Genomic DNA, 12,052 nt, shown 5'->3' with positions numbered 1-12,052 from the left:
AACTACTTCATTGATTACAGGTTAACGAGGGAGACGCCTTCAGAGTTAATTGCAGCCCTTAGAGTCCCTTGTCCAATTACTTTTGGTCCCTTGAAAAAGAGGAGGCTATGCATTACAGAGCTATGATTCCTAAACCCTTTCTCCGATTTGGATGTGAAAGCTCTCATATTGCAACTGGGAGTGTGCACTTTCAGCCCATATTATATATATAATTGTATTTCTGAACATGTTTTTGTAAACAGCTAAAATAACAAAACTTGTGTCACTGTCCAAATATTTCTGGCCCTGACTGTATATCTATAAGTTTTAACTAGGATAGAACAAAAAGATTTGTGCTATCCTTATCCAGTCTGGTCTTATGTGACAGATGGATCAGGTAACTTAAGCGGGCTTTACATGCTGTGATATCACTAGCCGATGCTAGCGATGTCGAGCGTGATAGCACCAGCCCCCATCGTACAGCTGATATGTGGTGATCGCTGCCGTAGCGAACATTATCGCAGCGACACACATTGACGGCAGCATCACACGCACATACCTGCTCTGTGAAGTCGCTATGACTGGCGAACCGCCTCCTTTCTAAGGGGACGGTTCGTTCAGCGTCACAGCGACGTCACTAAGCGGCCGCCCAATCAAAGCGGAGGGGCAGAGATGAGTGGGACGAACATCCCGCCCACCTCCTTCCTTCCTCATGCTGGCGGGATGCAGGTAAGGAGAGGTTCCTCGTTCCTGCGGTGTCACCCATAGCTATGTGTGCTGCCGCAGAAGCGAGGAACAACATCATTACTGCAGAAGCAACGATAATTGGGAAGAGGGGGGCATGTCACTGATTAGTGATTTTGAACGTTTTTGCAACGATTCAAAATCGCTAATAGGTGTCACACGCAACGACAACGCTAACATGGCCGGATGTGTGTCACAAATTCCGTGACCCCTAGTAGCGTGTAAAGCCACCTTTAAGGGGGCTTTACACGTTGCAACATCGCTACCGATATATCGTCGTGGTCATGGTGTTTGTGACGCACATCCGGCGTCGTTTGCGACATCGCAGCGTGTAACACCTCTGAGCAACCTAAAACGATCGCAAAAGAGGTAAAAATCGTTGGTATTGGAGAGGTCGCTTCAAAACCAAAAATCATTGACAGATGAGTAGGAAGGTTGTTTGTCGTTCCTGCGGCAGCACACATCGCTATGTGTGACACCGCAGGAACGAGGAAACTCACCGTACCTGCGTCCACCGGCAATGAGGAAGGAGGTGGGCGGGATGTTTGGCCCGCTCATCTCCGCCCCTCCTCTTCTATTGGGCGGCCACTTAGTGACATCGCTATGATGCCGAACGAACCGCCCCCTTAGAAAGGAGGCAGTTCACCGGTCACAGCGACATTGCTAGGCAGGTAAGTATGTGTGATGGGTGTAACCGATGTTGTGCGCCACGGGCAGCGATTTGCCCATGTCGCACAACCGACGGGGGTGGGTACGCTCGCTAGCGATATTGGTACCGATATCGTAGCGTGTAAAGTATCCTTTAATTTCAGTAGTCAGCATCAGGAGTCAGGCATTCTGGATCCCTCTTGCACTTATTGACTCTGCTGTATCATGACCTCATGCATCATCATGTTGTCCAGCGCAATGTATATAATGACGAGGAGCCTAGTAGGCAAACAAGGCACCAAAGATGCCAGGCCAAGCATGCCAACCTCAGAAGTCAAAACTGCCTTGATCCGGCTACCAAAGAGAATTTGACACTGAATTAAAGCAGTAGAGAACTTTATGCTGAACTCTGATTTGAACAATAATATCTTTAGTGTTGTGGGGCTTGAAGGGATTGTCAGTTATTAAAAAAAGCTTGTTTTCTTTCAAAAATCGACCACAACTGCCCAGAGGTTGCAAATGGTATTGTATCGTAGCTCCATTGGCTTCAATAGAGTTGAGATGCAAACCATGGGCAGGTATGGTATGTTTCCTTAGAAAAGCAGCCATTTGTTTTTATGTTATTGGAGAACCCTTGTCTATGGTGACTTATTGTGACTTGTCATTTCACCATCTTTCTTAGCTTTTATGGTTTTTCAGTGATGGTCCTACTCACATGGGCCAAACCACTTTACTCATGAGCAGTATGAACCTATGCAATTACTTCCTTCTCCTAAGGCATTATGCTATTGATAACGAAGTTGCAGGCTACCTAATAAAGGACCAGACTAACCTTCAAGTGATGAGAGATGAGAGGGTAATATACCAGTGTACGGCCTGCAAAATGGTAAGATGTTAAGCAGCAAGATACTGTAAACTTCACATACACTTATAAATAGCTGATGGCCAAACTATGTTTCAACCAATTTTATAGCCGATAGTTATCTTGTTTGATTGTCACTTATATAGGAGCACTCACTCTTCGAGCCTGGCACTATCGGACATCTCTGGCACTAGCTTATGTTTTAGAGAACAAAATGATTGGCAGTCTAAAATCAAACATGCCAGATCCTTCTGATCCCAACATAACCTATTTTGGAACAGTCAGTCACCATACACATTAGACTGTCATTAGTTCTCAAATTATTAAATTGCTTTAATTATTTAGTGTGAAAATAAGCAAGTTTGCAATTGACTTGCTTTTTCTGTGTTCATTCTCCTGTAATAGGAGCTTGTATCTTTCATAGTGTATAGCTAGTTTCCATTAAGCTTGTCCATTGGTATCTACACTGGCCGTGATCGAGTGTGTCAGGTAGTTACATTACAGCCACCTTTCTTCAGCCCATTGATTTCTATACAGCAGTTAGTTGTTCACTATCCTCCCCCTCAATTTCAGCTCCTGACAAGCTGCTGTTATAAATCTGCACCTTGAGCTGTTCTCATAATCATGGCGCTCACTGTCCTGAGCTCTTTGCCAATGCCCTGCTTTGTTTATGTGTAAATATAAGTGTACACTCCACAACAAACCATGGGAAGCTCAATGTACTTCATTTAACATTTCTACCTTTGGAACCGAGAGAGGGGTCGAATAACCTGAAGGATTTTAGCTAACATCCTATAATCACCGTCTTTTGTTCTGTAACTAAGGCCATTACTGTCACACCACAGGAGCTTGTTGTTTTCCATTGATTTTAGCCATTTCGTTTCTAGTTAGTTCTATTCAGTTTGGACTAAGGGTCATTTGACCCTCTTTCGGGACTTCAGGGGGGAGCTTGACATTTCTGGGACTTCTAGTGTTAAAGTACAATTAATATAACAGCTTTGCTACTCACCTGTACTGCCACTCAGGGAGGACACCCCACCATGTTAGAAACCAGGAAGTAAGGAGACTACATAGCTTTGAGCTGCTCAAGAGACAACTTTAGAAGACCCCTTTAATAGGCCCTCATGTTGACATTTGCTGAGTCCCTCTCTTATCATCTGCATGTACTTAGATATTTATATTCTTATAACATGGTGATATACATTAAGAACATTTATCTGTATGACATTGGTTAATTTATGTAAATAAAATAAAAACAAAATAGAAAAATATATAAAAATTGAGTACCTGTAAGTTTTATGGCTATGTAAGTGACCGTAAGTGCACATGATCAGAACGCTTGCATTGTTTTATAGATTGTGTGTCTAAAAGCAGCATAAAATCTTCCATTGCTATATGTAAACAAATTAAACTTTCGAGTATTTAATGAGCAGAGATGTCACATGAGAGCCGCGCTTCCTATCTAGCATGGATCAGTAACTGACTCCGCTATATTGCTATATTAATCATTGGACTAGCCATTATTTTATACCATCAGTGCCAAGTAAGATGGATTATAATGCATTATTTACTTTCCTTTGTAGCTATGCACATTTAACTTTGTAGGCATAACAAGCCTCAGATCAGAGATGCTTCCAATTCAATTCCGTTGCCGGAGGCGTAATGATATAATGTGATCAGCACAGGGATATAAGACTCCACCATCCGGGTTTAAACTAAAGTATCAAGTACCCTTGCCATAATAGTTAATCCTCCATAAAACTAATATCTGAGACTATCACTGGAAACCATTGCCAGATATAGATCTCTAATGAAATGTAGATATCATGTATAATAAATTGGGAGCTAATCTGGTTGCTACACACAGAAGTATATATTGCTCTTGTGTTTTATAAGTCAACAGAGATTATATTCCGAGGGCATTCATACTGGAAAAGCTACCACAAATACTGGCGATAACTAAAACGCAAAAATGTCCCAATATTCTGGGGGTTAGGTGAAGTGCACATTAGCGTCATGGCTTCTGTGTTTAGACAAAAAGACTGACGGCACTCCCAAACGTGAGTACTATCAGTCTTTTTGTCTAGATAATGGAGTCATGCCCTCTTACTGTGCACCCCTCCCTCATTACCACAGGTGATTTTATTCTATATGCCCATACACATGGAGGTTTGTAACCCAGAGAGAGGCTTCAGTTCAATGTAGATGCCCAGTATACAAAATATGCCTTGACGTGGCTACTGGGCACATATAGAAATGGCCATTTTTGTATGCTAAATATCTACATTTTTCCTAGATTTGCTTAAGCAGTAATGCATATCTACAGTATATTGTTCCATTCATTGTTTGCCTGCTTTAGCATTTCAGAGTTCAACTGTATTTTTTGGCCTTTGTTCCTAACATGAAGATGTAGCATAGTTATACTGACATATAGCACAACTGCTCCAATATACCCTAAATTACCGCCCTCCCTAAGCAGTTTGCACAAGTACACTATGATAATGGTGCACTCATTCAAACTGCATAGGGCTTTTGTTAATTTACAGGACATCCCATTTGGTGCACAAATGATCAGCATCGATAATTTACATTTTTTCTACATTTATTCAAAAATTTAGAGGTATTTTACCCTTACATTTTATGTTCAGTAAGGGTTAAGTGGCCGCATAACCCTTACTGGACATAACGTGAGTCCAATATAGCTATTAATGATTACCTATGGATAAAGTGCTGTGTGCCACAGTCCTTCTACCTCGATGCGCGTTTCGCCCAGCTTCTACAGGGGGCATGGAATATTTTTGTACATTATATCTTAAAATTTCATTTTATAGTCCCCCTATAAATTTATTATTGATTTTTTATAGTCTAAAGGTATTTATTTATATTCTATATGCACTATTTTATTGCACAGTCACTTTACCTTTAACTACTTTTAATACTATTTGCACTTTACAGGGGATTATTATTGATGAAATTATTTATATATTTTTAGTTACTGTTTTGGTGTTTGCTGCTATTAATATTGTAATTTTGTTGATCAGTTAGTGCTCTTTATTGTTATGCTGTTTGGTCCTTCAGTTATTTTCTGTAACAACCTCTATTTTAATGTTTTTTGTATTTTTAATGTATATCATAAATATTTTTTTATATTGGGTTTTCTGCCTTTTATTTAGAGGATTATATGATATACCTCAAAATTTTTTTATATAATTTAATAAGGAGCATCCTGGGAAGGGACTGGCCCCTTCTTATGTCATAATGTGACAACATCCTTTTTTGCTACATTTGTAGTCATGATGGCTATGGCAGATCACACTTGAAAAGTATTCTAGGGGTTACTTTTTATAACATTTTGCTGTATATTTTGATACTGAAATCCACATGATATCTAGCTCCATTTGTCTTCAATGGGACATACGTAGACAAGTACAATAATCATGACCAATATAAGGCACAGACTGGTACAGGAGGAGAGAGGACCCTGCATGAGAGGGCTCAAGGTCTACCTACAGGGAATGGGTAAGGATACAGTAGTTGAGGGTAGAGCTGGTCATGCGGTGGTATAGTGGACTGAGGGTTATTGCAGGTTTTAGGCTTGTCGGAAGACGGGGGTCTTAAGGTTCCTTTTGAAGGTTTCCACGGTATGCGACAGTCTGATATGTTTGGACAGAGAGTATGAGTGACGCGTGGGAAAAATCTTGTATGCGATTGTGGGAAGTGGACCTAAGAGGAGAGGAGAAAAGGAGATCTTGTGAAAATTGGAGATTGCGTACAGGTAAGTACCAGGAGACTAGTTCACAGATGTATGAAGAAGACTGGTTGCAAATGGCTTTATATGTCATGATTAGTGTTTTGAAACAGAGTCTTTGGGCAATGGGAAGCCAGTGAAGAGATTGGTAGAGAGGAGAAGCCAAGGAATAGTGGAGGTTCAGGTGGATTAGTAGGGCAGCAGAGTTTAGGAGAGATTGTAGAGATTGTGAGAGTATTAAAAGAGAGGCCAGAGAGCAAGAGGTTGCAGTAGTCTAGGTGGGAGATGATGAGGGCATGCACTAGTGTTTTTGCAGATTCTTGGTCAAGGAGTGTACGGATCCAAGGAATATTTTTGAGTTGGAGTCAGCAGGAGATGGAAAGAGCTTGGATATGTGGCTTGAAGGAGAGAGCAGCGTCAAGGGTTAGCCCCAGTCAGCGAGCATGTGGGACTGTAAGAGTGAGCAACCATTGACATTGCTGGATAGGTCTGGTGGAGTGGTAGAGTGATGAATTCTGTTTTGTCCATGTTCAGTTTTAGAAATCGAACAAAAAGGAAAGATGTAATAGCAGACAGACATTCTGGGATTTTGGTTAGTAAGGAGGTGATATCGGGTCCCGAGAGGTAGATTTGCGTGTCATCAACATAGAGATGATACTGAAAGTCGTGGGACTCTATAAGCTGTCTCAGGCCAAAGCTGTCCATCCCGAATATTTTGCTCACTGTGCCATCGTTTTCGGTCCATGTTGTTAAGTCTTTCCTGCAGTTTTGTAAAAGCACCTCACCAGATGAGTACATAACAGCCCCATTAAATAGGGTTAATACTGGTGTGATCCATAGCATATCACACTATACATAAATGGCACAAATCTGAGGATATGCCACAGATTCTTTGGCAAATATATGTGACATTTTTTTGTACCCATAATCCTGATCTGACTGTACCCTTAAAAAATACTCACTTGGTCTACTAGATTTATATTATATTGGTTTGGTGTTTTCTGTTAGCAAGAAAAGCCAGCAGACGACACTATTCTTGCTGACAAGTTGATATGGTGTATACCCAGTGTGATCAGAGCTCCATACCCTCTGCCACAGACAATATGAGTCGCACATCATCTCTCTTGGTGTCGTGGAGTCCAGATAGTCAATTGACATCATAGTCAGTCATAGTTCTCTCATCAAAATGGCTTTCTCGATGGCTGGCAAGCGTGATATCTCCTGCAATGTCCCTATAGTGAATTTGCGATGTAAGTATGACAAAGGCATGCAACGTGTTCTTTAAATATGCATGCTGACATTAATTTTTCATGAAACCTTCTTAAAGTGTCAGTATTATGATGATAAATAAAATGTAAAACAAATCAATATAAGGAAGTACTGCATATAGGACAAACAGAGTGCATTTATCTTGGGTCATTCAGAATAATCATATCACTAAATTTGCAAGCAACGTGGTCTGAATAAAAGATAAGGTAAACAGAGTGAAAGAGTTTTTTATCTTTCTATGACATAAGCATGTAAAACCTTTTATCACCAAGTTATTTTGAGGCCAGACATTGTGCAGATTTGTTATTGTTTCCAGTCACCACTAGGGGGAGCTTAGGAGCAGTATGCAGGAGCCACCTAAGTTACACCTAGTGGCTGCAGATAGACTGTAACAAACTGAGCTTAGAATAGTGATGACTGAGCACTACTATGGTAGGATGCTCTGTACTCGTCACGGTTAGTGATGAGCGAGAACTACCATGGTGGGGTGCTCTGTACTCGTCACGGTTAGTGATGAGCGAGAACTACCATGGTGGGGTGCTCTGTACTCGTAACGGTTAGTGATGAGTGAGAACTACCATGGTCGGGTGCTCTGTACTCGTAACGAACAGTTGGATGCTTGAATGGGCATGACTCAAACACCCAAGTGTAATGGAAGTCAATGGGGAACTCAAGCATTTTTCCAGAAAAGTTCCCAAAAAAATGCTCAAATTCCGCATTGACTTCCAGTTTAGATTACTCCTCATTCATTTTAGGGTAAGGGTAAAGGGTACTTTACACACTGCGATATCGGTATTGATATCGCTAGCGAGCGTACCCACCCCCGTCGGTTGTGTGTCACGGGCAAATCGCTGCCCATGGCGCACAATATCGCTAACACCCATTACACCGACTTACCTTCCCTGTGACGTCGCTCTGGCTGGCGAACCGCCTCCTTTCTAAGGGGGAGGTTCGTGCGGCGTCACAGCGACGTCACACGGCAGCCGTCCAATAGAAGCGGAGGGGTGGAGATGAGCGGGCAGAAGATCCCGCCCACCTCCTTTCTTCCTTCTTTTCCGGTGGACGCAGGTAAGAAGATGTTCGTCGTTCCTGCGGTGTCACACGTAGCGATGTGTGCTGCCGCAGGAACGACGAACAACATCGTACCTGCAGCAGCAATGATTTTTGGTAAATGAACAACCTCTCCAAAACCAACGACTTTTACCTCTTTTGTGATCGTTGAAGGTCGCTCATACGTGTCACACGCTGTGATGTCGCTAACGACGCTGGATGTGCATCACAAACACCATGACCCCGACGATATATCGTTAGCGATGTCGCAGTGTGTAAATGGCCCTTTAGTCCACATATGGCAGTTTTCAGGTGGCTTGAACATGACTTTTTATTAAATCTCATTAACAATAGTCAAGTACATTTCATATATATGTCAATCCATGACACAGACAGTGAATGGAGCAGTGAGATGGGGAACTCTAAAACCTCTAAGCCCTACGCACTTTTAATACCTTTCAATAGGTATTAAAAGTGTGTAGTTGGAAACCTCCTTAAGTCCTAACCAGGACAAAATGATAGCATATACTGGAAATGATTAGCTATTTACGTTTTACTACAGGTAGGAGAAATAAAGGTGAATGGTGGTCTATGTAGATAAGTGCTCCCATAGCAAGCATGACTTGGACCCTCCATTATTTTGTCAGGTTTTGCTACTCACAAAGAGCTTTTTACATTTTTTTTCTCTATTAGCCTCTTTTAGTACTTACCTACATCCAGCCACTATAAACTCTTTACTTGGAGCCACGAGGACCCTTAATCTCTTGAATGTAAGCTATATTCTTCCTAATCATATATTAACATAGACTATGATACAATGATGATCATAATTCCCTTTTCCTCTTCAGTCTCCAGTTTCCCTTCTCCTAGTGTTGTGCATAGGACCCATTGTGTACAACATCAGTACGGGTATGTCTCTCTTCTTCCTTCTTTTTTCCCCTTTTTTCTTCTCTCTCTCTCGTTACTTCCTCTCCTTCCTTCCTCCTCCTCCTATTCCATCTTCTCCTCAGTCCCCCCTCTTACTCTTATTCTCAATTCCTCAAAATCCCCCTCCTCTCTCTTTCCCCCCCTCCCCCTTATCGGATGTACATCTAGGTAACACTTCCACACGTGCACATATTGTTTCACGTTTTAAAACCAAACCACTTGGAGAAACTTTGTTGTTATGTTTTCACTTTGAACATGATGTTATTGTAATTATGTTTTCTGTGATCTTGTTTGTTTAAATTTAGTACCTTTATGTCCCTGGTGAAGGCTCGATTAAGAGCCGAAACGTCGGACTTTATTGCAACTCCTTGTTGTTGTGAAAGGACTGTATTGCAACTTCCTATTGTTGTGGAAACAATTTTGAATAAAACTAGAACATACTACAAAAACCATTGACTGTTATCCTCCTTCCATACTGTGTGCCGGGGTTCTCTATTTTTATATGGACTATTTTTTCTCCCGAGCACCAGGTCTGAAGCAGTTGAGCCCAGCTTATCCTTAATTATTAGTGAATGGAGCAGTGAGATGGGGAACTCTAAAACCTCTAAGCCCTACGCACTTTTAATACCTTTCAATAGGTATTAAAAGTGTGTAGTTGGAAACCTCTTTAAGTCCTAACCAGGACAAAATGATAGCATATACTGGAAATGATTAGCTATTTACGTTTTACTACAGGTAGGAGAAATAAAGGTGAATGGTGGTCTATGTAGATAAGTGCTCCCATAGCAAGCATGACTTGGATCCTCCATTATTTTGTCAGGTTTTGCTACTCACAAAGAGCTTTTTACATTTTATTTTTCAAGAGTCACTTCCACACCCTTCTGTATGAAAATTTAAAGGGAATCTACGAGCAGGTTTTTGCTATTTAATCTGAGATAAGCATCATGTAGGCATTGAGAATCTAATTCCATGCATATGTTACTTATTAGGCTGTGTGCTGTAGTTTCAATTCAATCAGTGTTTTATCAGCAGGAGATTATCACTGCCTGACTAGATCTCATGTGCAGAGCTGTCCAACTCATCTGCATATCCCCGCCCCTTACCACTGATTGGTAGCTATCTCACAGTGTACAGTGTACACAGGAAGTTGCCAATCAGGGGTGTGGGCGTGGTTATCCCCAGCTCAGCAATTCGAACACTGATTGTAACAAAACTGCACTAAGCAGTCCAGTAACTGACCTCACTGGAAAAAGATTCTAAGATTCCATAGAAAAAATTTGGTGACAGATTCCCTTTAAGGAGAACCTGTCATCAGGTCAAAAGTGTTAATTTTTTTTATCTTATCTTATTCCCACTTCTCTCCTGAGTATTCTCCTTCATTTTTTTTTTTTTTTGTATTCTGTAATACAGTTCCATACATATGAGCCTTTATTTTATTTGATACTAATTTTTATGGTCTTTATCAAGGGTGTGTGGATCATAATGCTAAGCAGCCTAAAGACACGCCCCAGAGGATCCTGGAGTCCACGCCACTTTGATAAAAACCATAAAAGCACCGCCCGCAACTGTTAACCTGGTAAGTATCTCTGTCAAACTCTGACAGCAGGAACTAACGTGTTAACATGGGAGCATGCCATTTTAAGCACCTATTAGCCCACCTGTGATGTAATGGGTTGTAATGACAGCAGGGGTTCTGGGGCTTGTCATAGCAGTGCTCCTTTGAAACTCTGCCTGTGACCGGGCTTCAAAGGAAAGTGATTTTCACTATATGCAGCAATACCTTGGCATTACTGTCTACAGCACAAGACGATTAATCCACTAAGAGGACAAACAGTGAAAAGTGAAAAAGAAATGTTTTGAAAAATATGAAGAAAATAAAATAAAAACATAAAACCCCCTTTTGTCCCATTAAATATAAAGATAGAAAGAAAAAAATTCACATGTGGTATCACTATCGATATATAAAAATAATTAATACAACCAAAACGATCGATAAATACAAAAATAATTAAAGAGCCCCAAAATTAAGTTTTTATTTGGTCACTGCAATATCACAAAAAGAATTTCTAACAAGACATTGAAACATCTTATCTATCCCAAAACGGTATCAATAAAAATGTTGTGCACCCTGCAAAAAATAAGTAATGAAACAGCTCCATTGACTGAAAAATGAAAATGTTACAGGTCTTGGAAAATGGTGATACAACCCCAAAAAAATTATTTTTTGCAAAATTCAGATTTTTTTTTTTTACTACTAAAATAAATATGTTTGGTATCACCATAATCGTACTAATGAGGAGAATCATATTATGAGATCAAGGTATACCATAAAAACAATTCCCCCCCCCAAAAATGTCAAAATTCTGCTTTTTTCACAATTTCTCCACATTTGGAATGACATGTTTTATTGTACTCTATGTGGTAAAATGAATGGTGTCATTCAAAAGTACAACTTGTTTTGCAAAAAAGAAGCCCTTGTATGTCCATATGGACGGAAAAATAAACAATGTATGGCTTTGGGAAAAAGGGGAGGAAAAAATGAAAAAGCAAAAATGAAAATTGGCCGCGTCGAGAGGGGATTAAAATGACAAAAAATAGAGCAGCGGCAATAAAATAAAAAACTGGTCATTGTCTTCTCATGCTACCTCCTCCTTCACTAAGAGCCTCGTGGTTCGCCTCTATGATACGCCGGCCGAAGCCGTGGGGAGTCGTTACCGGGCCGGTTCTTTTATTTGGGAGTATCATGGCAGCATGGCCCGGCTCCGTGACTCCAGTGATGTAATTTTATGATGATGGGGGAAAAAGTTATTTACAAGGGGAGATGA

Source organism: Anomaloglossus baeobatrachus, chromosome 4, assembly GCF_048569485.1.
Source record: "Anomaloglossus baeobatrachus isolate aAnoBae1 chromosome 4, aAnoBae1.hap1, whole genome shotgun sequence".
NCBI lineage: Eukaryota > Metazoa > Chordata > Amphibia > Anura > Aromobatidae > Anomaloglossus > Anomaloglossus baeobatrachus.
This window is presented reverse-complemented; position numbering follows the sequence as displayed.